This window comes from Stomoxys calcitrans, chromosome 4 (genome assembly GCF_963082655.1).
Source record: "Stomoxys calcitrans chromosome 4, idStoCalc2.1, whole genome shotgun sequence".
In the NCBI taxonomy this organism is placed as follows: domain Eukaryota; kingdom Metazoa; phylum Arthropoda; class Insecta; order Diptera; family Muscidae; genus Stomoxys; species Stomoxys calcitrans.
Genome location: NC_081555.1, coordinates 23,483,750 through 23,500,931, shown reverse-complemented (window position 1 = coordinate 23,500,931; position 17,182 = coordinate 23,483,750).

Below are 17,182 nucleotides of genomic sequence, written 5' to 3'. Positions count from 1 at the left end.
CATACAAATTCCATAAAAGCAACGCGCAAAAGTTAAACAATTTTTAACTTTGACGCCTAAAAACACAATTTTACGTAGGCAACACAAAATGAGATCGAGATAAATCGTCAAACTGAAAAATTGTTTAACTTTTGCTCGTTGCTTTTCAAGGCGGATTTAAAAAGGTGATCTCACGCGAACAGCTGTTAGCAACCGGCCGGGTTTAACGGTATTAAGTTGTCAGATTTTTGTTTGCATTCTCTTTGTCGTTATCTTCTTTCTTATATTCTCTGCTCATGTACGCACACGTATACACACACGCACACAAATTTTTTTGGGTGTGTTGGCAAAATATTGATCGGCTTGATGACAAGATGGCGGATTTCACCATATGATTTGTGGTTGTTGTACAAATGAGACCACCTTTAATTGCCAAAACAGAATGAGCGCGTTCAGCTTTTTTTTTGAGCGTTGCGTTGATTCTCTAATTGAGTGTTGTTTTTGTATGATTTGTTTGCAGAGTTGTATCTTTCAATGCAACGCTCAAAAACAAAGCTGTTTTCCATCAGTCGACTGAGTTACGCCGTTATCCTCGCGACCTTTGTTGTCACTTGCCGCATTTTCTCTGCATAGGTCAGCTTTGAATCCAGTCGGTCCCTAGATATTTGACCGATCTTTTGGTATTCGCCAGTATGTCGTTTATACGCATATCCTCCTCCATTGGGATATCTTTCCCGTCTTCTGCATCGCAAGTTGCAAGCTTTGGAAGTTCAGCCAGTACTTTGCCTTTAACATCACCTGCCGTAGTTTGCACTCTGCGCCTTCCGTGTCTCTCACCGTAACAATTGCAGCGATGTCATCATCATATCCTACAGGAAAGGTTTCGCGTGGCATTTCTGTGCGTAGTAACATCATAACTGGCATTCCAAGCATGGAGCCTTGCGGCACTGCTGATGTAACCTCATATTCACTCGTTCTATCCTGAGGGTAATAGATAAGCACACTGTTATGCAAATAAATTATCATTGTTCTCATCAGATACGCGGGTATATAAAAGTGCTTGGAGGACGTCAGACTATTTGAGGCTATTGAATGGGTTCTTCACATCCAGTGTAACTAAGAGGACAATCGGCCTGGAATAGTTGTTCCTTTGCCTAGCCGACTCTACTATCTCCACCACATCTCTAAGAGGTCCGATCGTGGACTTTCCTGCTCGGAAGCCATGTTGTCTCATTGAGAGTCCACCTCCCTCAATGATAGCGTCCTGGAGCTGTGGCTTTATAAGTCACTTCAAAAGCTTGCCGGCCGTATCCAGCATATAAAGTGGCCTGTATGAGGATGGGGATGTTGGACGCCCTTTGCCGTTGCTTATGATCACCATCATCTTCTCTATGGCCGTATTAGGGTAAAAGTATGTGAACTATATTTTTCATTATTCTTCCGTCCATCGCCGTTTTTGGTCTCCGTGTGCGTAGTTTTTCCTTCACAATTTTATATTCGTGGGGTTTTCCAGGGTTTCAGTTTAGTCTTCTCTTAATATCTCCCACTTTTCATTCTTACTCCTACCTATTACGGAAACGAGTAATTTTTTTGCCTCCTTCTATAGAGCGTCATTCCATCAGTGTACTCGTCCCACAGTCGACAGAACGTCTAGTGCATGCTCCGACCACTGGGTTTGCCGGTAAATGGCGAAGTATGTGAAATATGTCGCAATGTTTGTCAAAGGCTGAACATTTTGAAGATTGATTCCCATTGGGAAACTACGCTTTCGGAGACGTGAATCATAAACAACCTTTCACAAATCCGAATTTTGTTTTCCGCACTATTGGTTACCAGCTTTCCAGCAAATTATAGACAACGGTGAAATAAATTCAACTTCGCCATGACTGAGAATGTCTTAAATCGTTGGAAAACGGAAAGGAACCACACAGCATTGGAAATATCCGAAGAAATCGCTTTAATTGAAGAAAAATGCTTGCAGATCGCCAACAAGACGCTTTTACAAGTTGGTTTGGCCTGCTAAAACTTCTCAAGAGCGCGAACGTTACCGTAACCAAATGCCTGAATCGTCACACTATTCTCCGGATATTGATTTATTTAAGCAATGATGTTTTAGTTGTGATTGGTTTGACGAAAAAAAAAATTGCCAATACTGCAAGGGATTCAAATATTAAGGAGAAGCCCCTGAAATGTGTTGAGCAAATGGTCAAGTTGCTTTGCCAGACCCCCGGGCGCCATCGAAATCATTGAACACCTTATAATCAGGTATGTTTTAATTAAAACATTTTATTTGCAAATTTCAAATATGGGTTGCCCAAAAAGTAATTGCGGATTTTTTAAAAGAAAGTAAATGCATTTTTAATAAAACTTAGAATGAACTTTAATCAAATATATTTACTTTTTTATACATTTTTTTTCTAAAGCAAGCTAAAAGTAACAGCTGATAACTGACAGAAGAAAGAATGCAATTACAGAGTCACAAGCTGTGAAAAAATTTGTCAACGCCGACTATATAAAAAATCCGCAATTACTTTTTGGGCAACCCAATAATTTAAAAAATTTAGGTTTTCCAGTTTAAGTTCAGATTCTCACCATGTTCTCAACAACATACACAAATATAATTCAAACTTCCAAACGATATCTTTTAGCGCAACAAATGTAGTTAGGTATAACTACAAGCGCAGACCCGAAGTACTTGCAATTTTATGGGCCACTCTGACAATACTAACCATGATCAAAAACGTCAGCTCCATAATCCTGGCACGAAACAACAAATTGTGACAAAACGTTCCATGCAAACAATCATCTTAGTAAGACGTTCAAACAAGCCAAAGATGAGCCATGATTTTCCAACGATTATCATGTTATTGCTATTCATGCTGACCAAATGCCCGTTGGTGAGCATCGAGGACGTTTTAATGCCCCAACAGTTGATGACTTTGACATTTTGGTGATTGGCGATAGTGAGTGGCAACACGTGATATAGTTTATATAGTTCAGCGTCGGAGTGTCCATATTTCAAGAATATCAGAAACTCATATTCTCAACACTGGTGTGACGCTCTTTCTTCTTCTCTTCACCGGGTTGAGCTTTGTTTTGAGAGTTGCATTGAAAAATGGAACTCTGTGACAAATCCCACAAAAGCAACGCCCAAAAGTTAAAGAACTTTCAACTTTGACGACTGAAATCAAGCGTCATTCTATATTGCCAAACGCAAGGTAGCGTTTTTAGGCGTCAAGTTAAAAAATGTGTTAACTTTTACGAGTTTCATTGGTGACATTTTTTTGCAGAGTTGCATTTTTCCAAAGACATATTATCTAAAAAAGAAATCACAAAAAAAAAATATTGGTTTTTGTCACCAAAGGCGACCATAGTACCAGCTTTTAGGCAGTTTCCTTTACGTGTAACCGATATATGGAGTGGGTGCATTTTCGTTCGCCATTGATCCGGGAGTCATTCTGATTTCGTTGGGGGATGCTGTACCAAAGTGGTCAGCAATGAGTTACAAGCTTCGTAGAACTTTCAAATCTTCCGTATCTTTCAAGCGACAATATGTGCAGCAGCGGCATGTTATCTCACAATATTACCATGCCAGCGCCAGAAAGATGTCCAAACAATGGCAAAATGTTCTCCGACGCATTAAGGAGGCTAAGTAAGTGTGGTTTGATTGATCCACAGCTGTGAGAAGCGCTCCTACAGCTAGTGCGTCAGAAACCTTACCAGGTAAACTTTAGACTTAAAGAGTCTACAGCTCACAAAGTTATGATGGTAACAATGTGATATGTAAAACTCGTATATGGGGTCGAAGTGAGATTTTGGTTCAGTGATAAACCATTCCGTGTAATAGGTTTATTCACATTTAATGCTTTTGACACCCAAAGATAGGGTCGTGGCAGCAATTATGGCTGTCACTTACGAGGTAAGAGGTATATAACGAAAATATACCGCATGCTTCTAAAAGTAAGGGTGTTTTATTTTCAGAAAGATCAATACAAACAGTAGGAATGCATTGTATTCCCATATTGGAGGGTCCTGACGTTGGGAGAATTTTTTTTAACAATGCCATATGTAGGATGTTATTTGAATGAACATTTTACACTGTTTTTTTTTTTTACTTCAACATAAAAACAAATTGGTTAGTTGATTGTATGATCCAGAAAATTAGGTAAAAATTCTTCGGAAGAAATTTACAATAAAACAGACATAAGGTTTCCAAGTATAGGATATCTTTCGATGGTTTAATATCTGACGGAAAACGTTTATGAGATATATTTTATTTGAGACTGCTATCTGATATTACCCTACAGAGGGAAAATTCATGCCCTTTGAGGTAAATTCAGAATTTGAACATCCGTATTTCATTTCGGATGTCTACAAGTCCAAACTAATAGTCGGAATCTTGTCTAAGCGGCTTTGCCATGCCTTCTGCTTCAATTACTAACCTTTGGAGGATTACCCTGAAAATTAAACCGTTTTTTGATACGAACTTCAATGTCACAACACCTTCTGGTTTTCCTTTTTCTTAACTTCACATCCTGCAAAGTATCAATAAATTCAACCTTAATAATATATACCAACTTCTGTTGAAGATTTGAATAATTTCCAAAAATTCACTTAAAGCAACAACACAAACGTAAGGATGTCAACATAGAAGTCCAAATTAATAGTCGGAAACTTGTTTTAGCGGCTTTGTCATACTTTCTGATTCTATTACTAACCTTTGGAGGATTACCCTGAAAATTAAACCGTTTTTTGATTCGAACTTCAATGTCACAACACCTTCTTGTTTTGTCAACTATTCAAACTTAAAATTGTGCCTAGTACTTTTAACACGCCAATGTAAAGAGTAAAATGGATTTGAAACGAGAACAACCTAACATAAAAGCCTTGTGAAGATATGGTTTACGGTTGCCCAAAAAGTAATTGCGGATTTTTCATATAGTCGCACAGTTCACAGCTTGTGACTCTGTAATTGCATTCTTTCTTCTGTCAGTTATCAGCTGTTACTTTTAGCTTGCTTTAGAAACAAAGTGTAAAAAAAGTATATTTGATTAAAGTTCATTCTAAGTTTTTTTAAAAATGCATTTACTTTCTTTTAAAAAATCCGCAATTACTTTTTGGGCAACACAATAGATTCCTTTCATTATTTAGTAATAACTTTCTATTTCTCCAAATGTCTATCAAATTTTGTTCATATTTTTTAACTTGAGAGAATTTCCATTCTCCCATTCTTCATTTAATTAACTTTCTTTGTCAAGTAATTATCACATCTAGATTAACTTTGTTAACACAAGTAACTCTAACAAGCCATTCACGTTCTTCGCTTGTTTCATGAGGATCACTCAAAACTAATAGAATTGAGTAAGTTTGCCAAATAAACAACCGATGAAAACTTTCCCAAATGGCCAATAAACCGCAGAGAAATCTAGTTTACGTATCCTTTTGTTGTTGCTCATGTTGCCATGTCATATCAATTAAAAGTTTCCCTATGGTATATTCTTCGCCATAGTCAGGGCCAAATGGTAAAACGCGAACTTTAATTTATGACAGTTGGGGTAGAAAAAGAGTGCTCTCAACAGGCCATTATAGATATTTTGATTAACTTAGTGTTTACCTCCTTCAGAGCGCCATCCGCTTGGGTACGCAGATGGCAAGTTAAATATTTGCCCTAGCACACCTTTTTGAGTTTGTGGCATTTCCCTTTTGCCAGCCAAGGATTCCAGAGGCAAAGTAACATAACGTCATGGCCTTAAAACTTTTTCTTTTGTTGTTATGTTCGTTCGAGTTTTGACAGTCAATGAGTGTTCAGTTCAGTTCATTATTATTTTTATTTAACTTTAGCTTCTCATTTTGAACTATGAAGTGTCAAAACAATTATTTATTGCAAGCAGCGTACAAGTTTTTATTTGCCACTGAATTGCCATTGGGGATGGGGTTAGATAGTACTGGGGAAATGGCGAAAGAGACTTCATTTCTAATCCAATTGATTGTCACTATAAAGTTGTATGAACAATTGTAACGAAACAATCGACGTGAACAAATTTCCGTGAAAAGTTTTATCATTTGTTGTCATCAGTGCCGAAGTAATGCCATGGGAATTGAACGCTATACCTGTTTGTGGTGTGTAATATAATAAGGTGTTGGTTTCGGGGGAATCATTGCACAATCCTTTTAATGTTTATCCAAAGGCTAATCAATTTCGAGATAAGTTTGTCGTAGAATCAGTTGTTGGGGTTTTTATTGTCTTGAAAATTTAGTCAAAATGGGAAAACTTAAAATGCTTATATTTCCTTAAAAATATCTTATTAAATGCGAATATATTTTTTCGAGAATTATATTTATAGATATAGTATAAAAAACTTGCTGATTTAATTTCGTAAGAGCATTATATTCATTCATCTTTTTGTATTGATTCAATAAGTAATCCCGAAATCTATTAATTTTCAAAACGTAAAGCGAAGATAGTACTAGCCTTTAGAAGAAATGCTAATTTTAAACTTACCTTTCAAACGGAAGAGCCCAAATCGTTTGGCATTTCAAGTCAATTTAGCCACGTCCTTCCGTCTGTATCTTGAAAACACCCTAACTTTACAGCTCCCTTATTGAATACTTATATACTGGTTTATTTACTTGAAATTGCACGTATCGAATTGCATGACTTCCAGCAATTGTCCCAAGTATGGTCCATAACATGATATTGCTCCTAAAAATATCGATCTCCAGATTTGATTTCTTTAGCTTCAAATAGTTTTGAAGAACTTCGGCTTTGAGTGCTTCACGTCTTTCTTTTATGTTCTTCACTCTGTAAGTGCGTAATCAATTTTCTCAAGGCTTTCCGGCGCTGAGTGTTTTCCATTCTACTTACAATTTGACGGCGAGTGGAACACATTCATTGGACACTCTGGCTGTGAGTGTTGGATTACCTGTGAATTTAACCACTTTGGCATTGAGTGGTAGACAATTATTGGCCAATCTGGCGGTGTTAGGAATGATATGTTTCCTCTTGGCTAATAGTTGCGCAATAACTTCCAAAATACCAATAACAAGTCCATAATATGACACAGGAGGACCTTAACAAATGTGGTATCCCAAATGGTAGCTTTGAAATATGATTGCGAATGTTGATAACCAATACAAAAAAATTAATTAGGGTGGATCTCAACGAGACCCATAGCTGTGAATATCTTGATCGCCACCTTCAAAATGCTCAAACAAAATCGTGCTCTAACACGATGCTGACATTATTTCAGGGTGCGAAGTCTAAACTCCCTTCAAACTGGCAAAGTTTGCCTACTTTGGCAATAAATAATAGGTATTTTATATTAGAAAACGAATTTCATATCCAATGTTGAGGCCAAAGACTTCTTTGCTGGAGTTTCTTTATTCATTCTGACAACATGACTTAACCAACGCAACCGTTGTATTTTGATCCGTTTAACTATGCTAACGTCGTCATACAGCTTATACAGTTCGTGGTTCATACGACGCCGAAACTCTTCATCAATGCAAACTTGTCCACAAATTTTAAGAAGAATCTTTTTTTCAAACACTCGAAGCACTGTCTCGTCTGATTTTACAAGCACATATGCCTCTGAACCATAAAACAAAACGGGTAGTATCAGTATTCCGTATAGGGTGATCTTCGTTTGTCGAGAGAAGGCCTTGTTTCTAAAATGCTTACTCAAATCAAAGTAGAACCTGTTTGCCAATATTATTCTTCGCTTTATTTCAGGTCGGTTTCAAGATTTGGAAAGAGCGTTCATCGACAAAGTCTGTAAAAGCATGTCCTTAAGTCCTACACCGGTAACGATGTTACGTCGTTACCAGACCTTCAACAAAAAAATTCATTGACTTCCACCTATTCCGTGCAAGTGTTACGGCAGAGAGAGAGAGAGAGAGAGAGAGAGAGAGGGAGAGATCGAGAGAGGGAGAGCGAGTTCATGAGGACTAACAATGGGCCACAAAATGTTCTACAAGGATGGTAAAATATGAACCTGACCTAACCTATAAAAAGTTTCAAAGCAAATACCGTACGTACCGATTTCAAGAGTCAAACTGAATGTTAGAAAAATGGACACAGCCATATTGCTGGAAACCTGACACCGGGTATGACAAATACATTAAAAATGAGCGTTTATATGTAGTCTTCAGTAAGGGTTCAATAATAAAAAAAAAACAAAAATAGGCCTTTCTAAGATATTTTTTTAGGTTATGAGCTTCAAAAGTTTCGAACAAAGTAACTTTTCTCTTCCTTATTAGGTTTTTGTTTTGTATTAATTCTAGAAAACATTATAGAAAAGGTTTATTTTTAACTCATCCCATAAATCCTCATGAACTTCTGTATACAGGCAAACATATAGTGCTAGATAAAGATAAAAGTGTGGCGAACGAAAATACGAGGGGTAATAGTAGAAAGTTGTTAAAATTTGAATAAAAATAAAAAATCCTTGATAAACAAAAGCAAAGAAATCGCACCCATATTTCCTTTATTGCCTTTCAGGCTAAACTAGTCAATAAACTTTTTCTCAACTCCTCGTAGTTGGCAGTATCCTTGGCAGCAAATCTCAAGCAATAATTCACAGTGTGATATATCACAAGTATGTTTATACTCAAAGATGCAAACAATGCAGCTAAACAATCGTTTATCACACTCTCAAGTGGATTCATGAATTCGTATACGCTGACATTTACAATCGCATAAGGGCGTTTTAGAAAAAATGGTAAGAGTGAGCTAATTTTGTAAACGAAATTAAACAATAATCAATCAACTATATTAGTTACTGATAGAAGCAAAAATTTCATAAAAAAAAAGAAATTTAATTATTTGATTTGCACATGAATTGGGGATTTACAATAAGACGTTGAGTGGGATTTGGTGAATATCATTTGATGTGTCACTTTGCGAGAACATAAAGTGAATAGGCCCCATGAACATCATTAAGATTGTCAAATCAGCTTACTGTGAATGTTAACAAATGTCAGTAAAATTATTTTTCTCCGACAAAAAGCGGCGTCTTGCACATCCACGCATTATTTGTTCTCTTTATTTCACATCTTTTTAAAATATGGCGCGAAATGTTTTAATATTGACTAATTTAAGAATTCAATTTGAATTTGCTGCGATCGTAGGAAAAGTGACGAGTTCATAGTAAATGGAAATGCAGGTAAGCTTAAGTAGTCAAATTAACTCAGATTACAAATTCACAATAGTTAATCTCTATTACAACAAAGTGCTAATAGTGAATGAAATATTGCATCATACAATTCACAATTTTAGTTCAATGACCTTCAGCTTATTCTATTATAAATACTTAAGTAAAAGGGACAAATTCATGATTTGTCCCTGCCACCGTAGCACAGAGGTTCCGAAATGCTCAGGCAGTTTTGTTCAGGATTTGAATATTTATGAATCTTTCATAATCATTGTCTAAAATAAGGTCAATTTGAGTGGATTTATTAAAATTTGGATCGTCTCGATCTAGCTCTTCCAAATCTGAGAGATTGTAGATTACATAGGTTAGATAAGATTAGGTTGAAAAGAGGATGCAGATATTATTCTGCCCCATGCCATTATAGACCTACAACTAAGCCAGTTATTGGCTTGTGGGGCGCTCTAAAAACTAAAACCTCACTCCATACGATTTTCGCCGTCCTATCGGCTTTTTCGCTGTTACACAGTGTTTCATGCGCGTTTGTCGCCCACGCCCTTAAATTGGACTGCATCGACCCGAAAGGCTTCGGGTTAACCAAATTTATCGACGGAAGTTCTATGACCTCCACTGTCAAATCGTCTGCCCTTTCATTCCCCCTTACTCCGTTATGGCACGGCACCCAAACGATGCGGATTGTGTCATCTTCAGAGAAGGAGTTAATCTCCTTTTTACACTCCAAGACTGTTCGAGACCTTACCGTCCTGGTTATTATTGCTCTTATGGCCATTTTACAGTCCGTAAAGATGTTCACACTCGGCGTCCTCGCGTTAGTACCACACCACCTCACGCATTCCGTGATCGCCCGGATCTTTGCCTGTAGGATCGTATTATCGTCAGACAGTCTAAAACAGATCTGAGTCCCTGGGTTCTCAATGTAGACTCTCAGGCCCACTCTTTCCTCTAACTTTGATCCATCCGTGTAACATGATCTTCCAGATGGCAATACTAGGGTCCCGTCAGTCCAAGGCTGTGCTGCTGGCAGCAGTGCCTCGCACTCGACTAGATTCGATTACATAAGAGACGGAAGGAAATTATGTTGTAATCTTAGGTAATACAATTGTCGAGACGGTAAAGCGGAAATCGTATTTCTTCGCAACAATGATAAGATAGTATTATTTGCGTCGAACAAGAACTATTCGTAATAAAATCATGCCGTTCTGAAGAAGCGTTTTGCCCTTGAAGTTGCAAATTTGCCCATGAACATCCCTTAATGGTATTTGGCAGCCAAGTTGTACGCCATGACAGCATGGATTCCATCATACGCAAGGGCTACCGCCTCAGTGTATAAAAAGCTGCTACAACAACGACAACAACATTAAGGAACAGGGCCAATATGTACAGAACATATCAATGAGTGGTGTTCTCCTTTTTATAGCCGAGTCCGGACGGTGTACCACAGAGCGATACATCTTTGGGGAGAAGTTTTTACATGACTTCTATGTATGGCATAGTACCCCACAATTGTCGCCAGTATTAGGAGCTGTAAACTATCTCTGAAAAATGTTTATACCCTCCACCATAGGATGGGGGTATACTAATTTTGTCATTCTGTTTGTAACACCTCGAAATATGCGTCTGAGACCCCATAAAGCATATATATTCTTGATCGTCATGTCATTTTAAGTTGATTTAGCCATGTCCGTCCGTCTGTCCGCCCGTCTGTCCGTTCGTCCGTCTGTCCGTCCGTCTGTCTGTCCGTCCGTCCGTCCGTCTGTCCGTCCGTCTGTCCGTCCATCTGTCCGTCCGTCTGTCCGTCTGTCTGTCCGTCCGTCTGTCCGTCTGTCTGTCCGTCCGTCTGTCCGTCCGTCTGTCCGTCCGTCTGTCCGTCCGTCTGTCCATCCGTCTGTCCGTCTGTCGAAAGCACGCTAACTTTTGAAGGAGTAAAGCTAGCCACTTGAAATTTTGGACAAATACTTTTTATTAGTGTAGGTCGGTTGGGATTATAAATGGGCCAAATGGGTCCATGTTTTGATATAGCTGCCATATAAACCGATCTTGGGTCTTGATTTCTTGAGCCCCTAGAGGGCGCAATTTTTATTCGATTTAACTGAAATTTTGCACGTGATGCTTCGATATCACTTTCAACAACTGTGTTAAGTATGGTTGAAATCGGTTTATGATTTGAGATAAGTGCAATATAAACCGATCTTGGGTCTTGACTTCTTGAGCCTCTAGGGGGCGCAATTCTCGTCCGATTTGTCTGAAATTTTGCACGTAGTGTTTTGGTATAACTTTCAACAATTGTGTTACAAATCGGTTTATAATCTGATATAACTGTCATATAAACCGATCTTGGGTCTTGACTTCTTGAGCCAATAGAGGGCGCAATTGTCATTCGATTTGGCTGAAATTTTGCATAAGGTGCTTTGTTATGACTTCCAATAACTGTGATAAGTATGGCGCAAATCGGTACATATCCTGATATAGCTGGCATATAAACCGATCTGGGGTCTTGACTTCTTGAGTCTCTAGAGGGCGCAATTCTCATCCGCTTTGGCAGAAATATTGTACAACGGCTTCTCTAATGACCTTCAAAATGCGTGTCCAATATCCGTCCAATATCATTCTTATCCGAATGAACTGAAATATTACACAATGACTTCTACAATGTTCAGCATTCATTTATTGTCCGAATCGGACAATAACTTGAAAAAGCTCCAACAGCATAACAGTTCTTATTCAATATTCTTCGTTTGCCCAAAAAGAGATACCGCGCATAGAACTCGACAAATGCGATCCATGGTGGAGGGTATATATGATTCGGCCCAGCTGAACTTAGCACGATCATACTAGTTTCTTATGTTCTCTCCTGGATTTGAACTCAGTAGTTCAGCGTCATGGGGAACATGTTAACCTCTGCGCTATGGTGGCCTCCTTGAAGTTCATTGTGAGACGTGGTTTTTGGATTATGCTATCAGATTTTATTTGAACCTTGTTATGCTAATGACTAGATGTTTGCCATTATTATCTTTTTCTTTTCTTTTTGTAGTTGATTTTCTACAAACTGTTGTCAAGATTTTATTTTTAATAAAATTTTTATTACAATTAGTACTCACTTGAAAACTTCATTGAAGTTTGCTTCCCTTGGCACCCTTTGTCTCAGTTTGTATACGCTCATGTCCTTCACATAACAATTGAAATGGCAATACGCTGTCGTTTGCCGTCTGGCATTACAAACTCTTCGCCAACTTGCTGCTGGTGTTTGGTACTTGCCATGCACTTTCGCAAAGGCCAATGCATGCGAGTGCGACAATGTATGTAGGTGTAAATACGAACGAAGAACAATTTAATACTCTCTTGACGACATGCGTTGTAATGTTTGCTTTCTTTGCGAAACACCAGCAGAGCTGAATGAATAAGTCTACTCAGATTAACAGTCAGGACAAATGGCATACCAAATGCATACGTGCAGGACAAGAATGCATATGAGCGTTGTGGCACACTTGCATGCATGTTCTTATGAGGTGTGTATAGGAAGTGATTGCCAGTGTGTGTGTGCGTGGTATTTCGTATTGTGATAAGTGTCATTGTCATTTCACAATGTGTTTGACATTTCATAAAGCTGCGGTTGCTTAATTCAATTTAAACAAATGTCAATATAATCTTAAAAAGGCCATGCAATGGTAAAAGAAAAAAAAAAAACGGAAATAAGTGAAAAGAATACTGATTGATGTGGCACATGGTATAAATGTAATTAATTTGGATTGAGACGATTCGATACCCCGTATGGTATCAAGACAAAACAGACTGGGGTGGATAAAATATTGGCAACAGATATATTACCAAATAGGTATTACTTTTAATAGCAAAATATTATTAGCTTTAGTACCGAGGCGAGATTGTTTTAATACCATTTTCGTTATCATTTGATAACATTAAACAAGTTTAAACGTGCTAAGTTCGACCGGGCCGTACCTTGGGTACCCACCATCATGGATTCCACTAAACATTTTGACTTTATTGACTCAGTCAGTTGTTGTATTATTTTGCAGCAATATAATCGGGAATTGATTGCGGCTTTTAAGGTATCAAGAAGTCTTATCTGGATTAGGTGTTTAAGTGGGCTTATATTAGTATATTTTCACCTGAGTTGTCTGAACTTTGTGTCAAATTTCAGATAAATCAGTTGAAAATTGAGACTTGTAGGGGCCCAAGAAAATCGGACAATGATTGCGCCCTATAGAGGCTCAAGAAGTCAAGATCAGAGATCGTTTTATGTGGGAGCTATATCAGGTTGCGAACCGATTAAGACCATATTTTGCACGTAAGTTTAAGTTCATGGAAGAAGTTATTGTACAACATTTCATCCAAATCGGATAAGAATTGCATCCTCTAGAAGTATAATAATGCGATCGGTTTATATGGGAACTATACAAGGTTATAAACTGATTTCGACCATAGGTTTACTTACTTTCATTGGCTATGACAGAATATTTGTTCCACTATCCGAACGTAGAATAGCGTTCCAAGCGCCTCGATCTTCTGTGCCCACTCTAAAATCTCTGACATCAAGATTCGAGGTGTCTCCCACCACTTGATCTTTCCATCGGGCTTTTGGTCTTCCCGGTTTGCGTGTACCACCGTGTTTGCCTTCAAAAGACTTCTTTGCTGGAGCTTCTTCATTAATTCAGACAACATGACCTAGCCAACGCAGCTATTGTATTTTGATGCGTGTAACTACAAGCTTCTGGTACATACGTCGCCTATATTCTCCATTAACGCAAACTGGTCCATATATTTTACCAAGAATCTTTCTCTCAAATACTCCAAGCACTGCCTCATCTGCTTTCACAAGTACCCATGCTTCAGAACCATATAACAGCACCCGTGCTGTTCGACCATTGGTTAGGTTAGGTTTAAGAGGCAGTCTGCCATCAGACTCACTTAGAGGTTTTCGTTCATTGCGATACCACAGTAACATAAGAAGGAAGATGCCTTCCAGTTCCCACCGTTGAACCATCCAGATCTCTTTAAAAAACCGAATAACTTGCGAATGTTCACAGCCGCTATATCAGACAGGTTCTCAAAGAAATGAGAACCTAAAGTGGAACTTCTTCTAACTGCATGTGCGGGACTCACAAATTTCAGTCTGTCAGCATGTTTTCCTATTAGACAGTGACCAGTTATGATGGACACAATGGCTGAGACGTCTGTTCTAGCCAATGACAGCAAAGCCATATACCTCTTCAAGTCGAGATTAGGCCACATAGTTTTGAATTGCTCACAGCCTCCTCTTTGTGACCATCTATCATTCGTTGTCCTTAGGGCCTGGTCCTGAAAACTTAGCTTACATGTCGCTAGAGGCATAACCACAGATTCCAGTATCCCTGGAATGTGTAGGGTAGTTTCTAGTCTCGCAAGCTCGTCAGCTTTACAATTCCCTGGGATATCTCTGTAGCCCGGCACCCAGAACAGGTGAATTTTGAACTGTTCAGCCATTTCGTTAAGAGATCTGCGACAGTCAAGGGAGGTTTTTGAGTTCAGCAGTCCGAGAAAATATTTATGCCAATCGTCGTAATGACATTATATCTTAGCCATTCTACCACTTCCTTAATAGCAAGGATCTCTGCTTGATATGAACAGTTCTAGATCTTTAGAGTACACCCCAAAGCTCACCTGGTCGTTTAGTTTGGAACCATCCATGAACCATATCGTAGTTCCAATCGGTTCTATCAGGAATAGTGGTACAGTACTTTTTTTTACCAAAAAGCGGCTCAGGTAGGGCGTAATCCACACTGTCTGGAACATTGGATATTGTATCAAGGATAACACAGTGTCCCTTGCCCTTAGCGTCACGGCAGTAGGTAGCCACAATGTCCAGAGGCATAAGATATAGCATTAAATTCAGTGCATCAGATGGTGTCGTCCTTAGTGCGACTGTGCACAAACAAGCCATTGTTTGGATCCGGTTAAGTATTGAACACTAGGTGGACTTTTGAAGCACCGTCCACCAGACTAGAACACCATATAGCATTATAGGTCTGACAACTGCAGTATATACCCAATGCATGACACGCGGTCTAAACACCTAACTTTTGCCAATGGCTGTCTTGCAGGTGTATGGGGCAAGAGAAACCTTTTTGCCCTTTCCAAAATGTTGGACTTGAAGTTCAATTTCCTGTCCAGCAAAACACCCAGGTATTTTGCGCTTTCCGTAAATGGAACATTCTCTCCACCTAAGGAGACAGGTTCAACTGTAGGAAACTTGTATCTCCTGCTGAAAAGAACCACTTTCGGTAGCCCACTTTGCTGTTGCACGTAGAGCTTCCTGAAGTATATCTCTTATAGTGCTGGAAAACGTTCCCCTAAACGCAATTGCTACGTCATCAGCATTCGCGACGCCTTTTTCTGCCAGAGACAATAATAAATTGTTATGGCTATTTTTCAAAGAAGAGTAGACAGTACACCTCCTTGAGGTGTTCCTCTGATGACCCATCTTTTTAGATCTACAGATCCCAAGTCTGCCGTAATGCATCTTTTAGTAAGTAAGTTATTAGTAAACTCACTTACGGTAGAGCTGATGAGTAGAAACTCCAACTCCTTCATGATTGACGTCGGGTTTACATTATTGAAAGCACCTTCAATATCAAGAAATGCTACCATTGTATATTCCATGACAGCGAGAGAACCCACTATGTATCCGACTAGGTCTTGAAGGGCAGTTTCAGTGGATTTGCCTTTACTATATGCATGCTGCTGCCGAGACAGGCGATCTCCAGGGATTTTTGCCCTAAGATATATTTCTATCAACCTCTTAAGAGTTTTCAGCATAAAGGATTACAAAGTAATAGGACGAAAATCTTTCGCCTTCTTGTGGTAGGGTTTTCCAGCTTTCGGAATGAAAATGACCTTCGTGTCCCTTCATCCCACTGGTATATAAATATCGTATTCTAATACAAGCAGAATATATCCCCCTAAGACAGGGAAGTTTGATCAAAATCGGTTCAAATTTAGATGTCAGATTTAGGGTAATTTGCAATAATGTTGTCATTTGTCAACAGTAGTTGTTACAGTTTGAAAATGTTTGCATTGCTCGAAATTTGATACCGATTGTTCAATAAATCGAGGCCCATCAAAATTGGTTCAGAATTAGATATATCTCACACTTTGTACTTATAGGGCATGTGTAGGTTATTATAAAGTCGGCATAGCCCGACTTTAGCCTTTCCTTACTGGAATATAATAACTTAAAGTTATTTTTACCTAAATAAGATAAAACATGCGCTTCGAATACTTTTTCGAAGATACTTTTTTGGATTGATAGCGACTCAGAATTATTTAGAGCGTCCAAATTGTTCTACTTTTACCATACCACACATGTTATGTCAGTTCTTCAATAGTGTTGCAAAAGCAATAACCAAGTTAATATACCCCATTCTCATATGGGGTGGTTACAAAAACCTTGCAACTCCGCTTCGTCAAAGACACACACCAGATATATGTCAACGATGACTTTGATGCGCCATCATGTATCTTAATTAATATTTAAACAAAGAGACGTGATATCCGCAGATTATGCAATCGAATACCAAGAGGCTAAACAAGATCCTTATGGTAAAAAGCAAATTGATACAACAAACAAATTTTACACAACATACTGCAGCCCCTATTGGCTTCTAAATAGATATTGCCCCTGTACAAACTTATTGATTTCACTTTATGAAGCCTTACGCCACTACTGTGGTACGGGGCATTACAACACAGTGAATTTGTTTGTAACACCCAGAAGGAAGAGAGATAGACCCATTGACAAATATACCGATCGACTCAGAATCATGTTCTGATTCGATTTAGCTATGTCCGTCTCTCTACTAGTCTGACCATGTTAATTTGTGTACAAACTACAGGTCGCAATTTTCATCCGATCGACTTTAAATTTGGTACGGGCATGTTTTTCGGCCTAGGGGCAAAGCCTATTGAAATTGGAAAAAATCGGTTCATATTTGGATATAGCTCCCATATATATGTTCGTCCGATTTGCAGTAATACTG